Genomic DNA, 6,129 nt, shown 5'->3' on the forward strand with positions numbered 1-6,129 from the left:
TTTTCGAAACACCACTCTAGGGAGTAACTCACATGATGACGAAGAAGTGTACCAAGTTGAAGATCCCATTGACAATAATAATATCCCTAGTGATGTCCAAACATTTATTGCAGATCCATACAACTTTGAAATATTGGAGAAATCTATTAGGGCAAACAAGACATAGATCTTCCTAAACTTGGCTAAAGATGGTGTTAATGCCCCTACAAGTTTTGTTGAGAGTACTTTGTTTAGACAAATTACCAAGGATGGTGCTCTCGTGTTGCCAACTTCAAACATAGCCCAAACATCTAGCAAGGAAAAAGAGCCTGTGGTGAGAACTAGTTCCATACCTACATCAAGTGCTTCAACACAACCTAAATTCGAATTAAGTGTGGAACATATTCAACAAATCATTAGTGTTATGCCTAACACTACTACACATTCTAGTATTCCATAGTCAACCTTGACAGGTCCAACTGTAGGATTCTTAAACATTGGGCAAGTACATATACAACAAATGACAATCTCGACACAACCAATATATTCCTCTTATTTACAAATGCCAACAAGTATGATGAAAATATTTATGCCAATTCCAACGACTGCATATCAATACATTGGCCAAAGTGGTGCACTGCCACCTCCACCACCTCATAGCATGTTTGGGAATCCATACAACTTTAGAGATGGGTACATCAATTCCCAATAATCACAAATGTAACTAAACCAAGATCTAGCCCAACAGTTGCATGAACTTCAAAATTTGGTCCATAACATGAACAACAAAGGGGTGAAGGATTTCTCTTTTGAGGAAATTTGTCCCTTTCCATTTGATAGATCCATTAACATGATACTGTTTCCACCAAACTTTGAGATTCCTAAATTCGATAAATACATGAGAGAAACGTGTCCCGTCACACATCTAAAGGAATTTTTTGTCTTATGTTAAGAAGTGGCCTATACTAAGGATTATCTTAAGAGGCTCTTCACATGAAGTCTTGGAGGCCCCACACTTGAGTGGCTAATGAACTTTCTTAGAGGTTTCATCACCTCTTTCAATGACTTGATAGGGAAATTTGTAGCACAATATTCTTACAACATTGAACATCATGTCTCATTGAGTGATTTGTGCAACACAAAATAATGAAATGGTGAATCATTTGTCAACTTTCTACAACAATGGAGGCATCTTGCTAATCGCATGCCATACAAAATTGAAGATTCCCACCTAGTAGACATATTTATCAAGAATTTGATCCCAGAGATGTCTTTCCAAATGAAGATGGATAGTTCTGAAGACTTTGCCACATTAGTCAAGAAATACAAGAATATTGAAAATGGACTCTTAGACAAGGGTTCCATTAAACATTATAGCTCTTCATCCTCAAAAAATGACACAAACAACAATAGCAAGCCCAAATTTTGGTCCAAAAACAAAGGTGTTACTCACGATGGTGTCATCGATGTCAAAAGTGTACAAAACCTTCAAGCTAGAAGAAACAGCAACAACAAGAACCACTATTGTAATCGCATCAACAATAATTCAAACTGTGACAGTTAGAATCAAAATCAAAACAACAATTAGAACAACCAACAATCTTGCAATTAAACATAATTCTTTCCCTGCAATAACAACAACAATAATTACAATCACGATTATGATCAAAATTGAAAGTTCACTAGCTTTCGTGAACCCTTGGATGCCATATTTCAAAAGTTAGTGGATCACCATTTAATGATCTTTCCAATACATGGCCCTATGATTAAAATCAACCTAAATCAAAATGGTGTAGGGAAAATGAATATTGCAAATACCACCGCATCAAAGGACATGACACAAACAAGTGTATCAAGCTCAAAATCTTCATCCAAAATCTTGTTGATGACGGGGAAATTGAGTTTGAAGGAGGACCACCCTCTAAAAATGTTAACTTGAAGATATTTCAAGAAGTCATTTCTCGACCATAATAATGACAATAACAACAATGGAAACAACAATACGAACAATGTCAACCGAGCTTCCACGTCTAACACACTACATTATGATTACTCTACTAACCACATATAAGGATTTGACTCTTTATGTGGTAAAATAGAAATAAACAATATATGTGGTTTTGACTCCATGTGTGGCTGCATTGAAGAAGTGGACACTCATGTAAATACCCTTGTCCTACAACGACTAATTGTGATGCAACCACTCGACAGGGAAGAATTACTTTGCAAGATACCACTCCTAATCCTACTAACCATTAGTTCCACATGTGCCTACTGCGCTATCCACTTCATAGAGACCCACTTCTCTCTATGACGTATTATCCCAGTTAGGGAAGACTCCTGCATAGATATCCATTCAGAGCTTCTCACCACCTCACCTAACCACAAGGAAATTTTGGAGACTACTCTTATAGAGTATCGTGTTCTTGAAAACATTAATGCATCCCAATTCATCACCATGATTAGAAATCTTACCACACAAAAACACCTTTTATTCACAGACAAAGATTTCCAAGGTCCTAATCAGCAACATAATGTGTCACTCCACATTGAAGTCCTTATAGAGTGACATAAGATAAAACGAGTCCTTATAGATAATGGATCTAGTTTGAACCTTTATACATTGAATATGATCCATTTTTTGGGCCTTCCAGAAGACCTCCTTGATATTAATAAAAGGATAACAATTAAAGCATATGATGAAAGAGAAAGAGAATCAAAAGGAGCTATCATGCTACCGTTAAAGGTTGGGCTAGCTGTAATAAATATTGAGTGTCATGTCCTAGATTTGGACTTGCCATATAACATCTTGCTCGTTCGACCTTGGATACATACACTAAAAGTGGTCCCATCTACATATCATTAGTTCTTGAAATTTCCCCACCAAGGAAGAGAGGTTACAATTCTAGGCAATCCTTTTTCGTTTGCCTTTTGTAAGAAATTGGAAGTTGCCCCAACAATTTTTTTTCCAGTCAATGAGTTTGCTAAGGTTATACCTAGATCTCTCACAATAATGGAATCACCTTCCACAACAATACCAGGGTTATCCAATATTGATTCTAGTTCCCATAAAGGAAAAGAGAAGGTTGAAGATATTAAGGTCAATACTACAGTGAAGAAGGTTACTTTTGTTGACCAAGGAATGGGAGAGTATATGTTTTAAAATGCCTTGTGTGTTGGACAACTACCACTCTCCCATGATCCTTTGGAAAACCTTCCCAAATACCACCTTCTACAAATAAGGATACAATGCATGTTAATAAGACAACATTTGAACATTGGGGTTCACTCAATGATAAGCACATGGGATCTAATATCTTAGATTGGTTATATTTTGATGGAAAAGATGATCCGGTGGAATTCCCTAAAGATAAATATGTCAAGGCTCCTCCCATCATTGAAAACATGGGATATCACAACACTAGTCTTGGACCTAAAGAAGATGGAATCAGACAACCCCTTGAGGCTAATAGCTTGACATAGTGCAAGATAGGAGAATCCCCAAAGGAGATGTCCTAGCCCCTAGCAAATAACCACACAACAAAAACAACACAACAATACAAGAACAATGCAAGATCTAATACCAATCTCAACTCTTTATTCATATAATAACTGATTACATGCAATATGCCTGGGTATAAGGCCTTTGGTTTAGGGCCAAATACAAACAACAATTACAAAATCAGTTCTGCAAGATCCAACAAGATCCACTTACAAATCCAATCTCAGTAGTCCAGATACATAACTGGATAAGAACACCAAGAAGAATCCACACTTGTACCCTCAGGTCCACTAAGTAATCCTTTGGTTCTCATGCCTCAACCCTAGCTCTTTAAATTTTACATCTACCCTTCATCCCCTTCTCAAAGCTGGAATGATCACTATTACCTAAAGACTCCACAAAACCCCTTACTTATACCAAACTAAGCCACGAGTCAGTCCAGTTCATTACAAACTAAATTAAATCCCTTACATTAAATATAGGTCGAGCCACAAGTCAACTACAACACTAAATTAAATACCTTTACATAAATTAAATGCCAAAAGTTGGCTCATAGACAACTCGACACCAACAGAAACTAAGACAAAGTTGAGCACTAGTAAATTCCTAAGCAAAGCCGAGCTCAATAGACCATGTCAAGTTCTAGACCATGTTGAGTAACCACAGACCATGTCGAGTTCCCAAACCCTACCAAGTTTCAAACCATGTTGAGTTCCTAGACCATGCTGAGCTCCTAGACTATGCTGAGCTCCCAAACCCTTAACCAAAATCCCTCCAAACATGTAGAATTGCAAGAAAACCTAAGATTTTCCTGCATCAGAGCTCCCAGACTATGTCAAGCTCCTAGTCACTTAACCAAAATCCCTCCAAACATGCAAGATTGCAAGAAAACCCAAGATGCTCCTACACCAAACACCCCAAGATTGAAAAGATGTTGTTAGTAGCTGGAAGAACATCTTCTAGGATTTAACACATAAATCCCAAACTAGTTATTCACATACATATCCACCAAGTCTGCAACTTTTACACTCTTTCCCTTGTTCTTCTTTTGCTTCTTCACATTCATCTTAGGTGTGCTATAGGTCTACTTTCCATGTTGATCTCCAACCTTCTCAAAATTTGCCAACTCAGCTCACTTGCCAATACTCAGGTTCCTCCTATTGAGTTCTTCATTCTACAAAGGAATCAGGGAAAATTTCCTACCACCTTTCTCAGTAGTAAATACATTCTTGACACAATCATGAGCAACCTTGCGATCATACTGCCAAGGTCTACCAAGAAACATATGACAACTATTCATGTCCACAATATCACACAACACTTGATCATTGTACTACCAAATTTGGAAATCAACAAGGCATTGTTCCCTCACTTCCAAAGCATGTTCACCTTGAAACTAGCCAATCCTATAAGGATAAGGATGTCTCACTCTCAAACCAAGTTTCTGAACCATCTCCTCAGCAACAAGGTTATTAGTACTACCACCATCCACAATCACCTTGCAAACTTTACCACCAGACTTACAACAAGTCTTGAACAAACTAGTCCTCTAACAAGATTCCAATATCCTCTCACCAACTAGTACTCGTCGAGCCAACAAAATTTCTCCTTGCTTAGGCTAACTATCTTGAACTACAACATCATTCACAACAATAGTTGTCCAACCAATTAGACATTCAAAATACCTATGCCCTTCTTGACCACACTTGAAATAATTACCTTTGAACTCACCTCTACCTGTCCTCCTTTTCTGATCAGTAGGTTTTGGTTCACCTTCAACATTTAGTTTAACTTGTGCGAAGCTATCCTACTTCTCCTTCCCTCTAGCATTACCTTGACTTTTCCTTTTCAACTTATCCTCTGCCTTCAGGGCATACTGATAAGCATCCTCAATTGAAGAAATATTTAGCATACCAACCTCATCCTAAATATTGAATCTCAAACCATTAATGTACTGAGCTACCTTTTCCTTTGACAATTCTCTATGACCAAATTGAATAGTCAACTTGTAGAACTCCTTGGTATAATCCTTCACAGTCATATCTTTCTGTTTCAGATTTTGCAATCTCTTAAACAACTCAAGTTCATAATCAGTTGGAATGAACTTAGCCTTCAACTTAGTCACTATCAATCTCCATCTAGAGATCTGCATTTCACCTTCCTCTTCTCTATCTCTTTGTGATTCTTTCCACCAAAGAGCAGCATGTCCTTTCAACTTAGTTTATGCCAACCTCACTCTAAGTAGATCCTCAATATCCTCAAGCTCAAAGTAGTCTTCCAATTCACCAATCTAATCAATCAGGTCTTTAGAAGTCAAAGTACCTGAGAAATTAGAAACCTTCATCTTATGCTTCAGTTTCAACTGAGATCCAAGTCTAGCAAACTAACCAGCCCTAGTTCTAATAGGTCTCTCCAAATGATCAACTCTATCCTCACCACTAGATCCAACAACTTCCTCATAGCTACCTTTAGTACCCACATGCCTAGGTACACCACCTAAAGCACTTACAATTTAAGCAATCATGTCACTCTTCATCAATGCAATCTTAGATCTAAACTCTGCTCTTATCTTCTTTGAGATCCTTTATTCCACAACATCACTAAAATCATCAATTGCCCTAGGGTCAAATCTTCTTGGAGAGATGTTC

This window comes from Cupressus sempervirens, chromosome 11 (genome assembly GCF_028749045.1).
Source record: "Cupressus sempervirens isolate cs-2001-9-10 chromosome 11, ASM2874904v1, whole genome shotgun sequence".
In the NCBI taxonomy this organism is placed as follows: domain Eukaryota; kingdom Viridiplantae; phylum Streptophyta; class Pinopsida; order Cupressales; family Cupressaceae; genus Cupressus; species Cupressus sempervirens.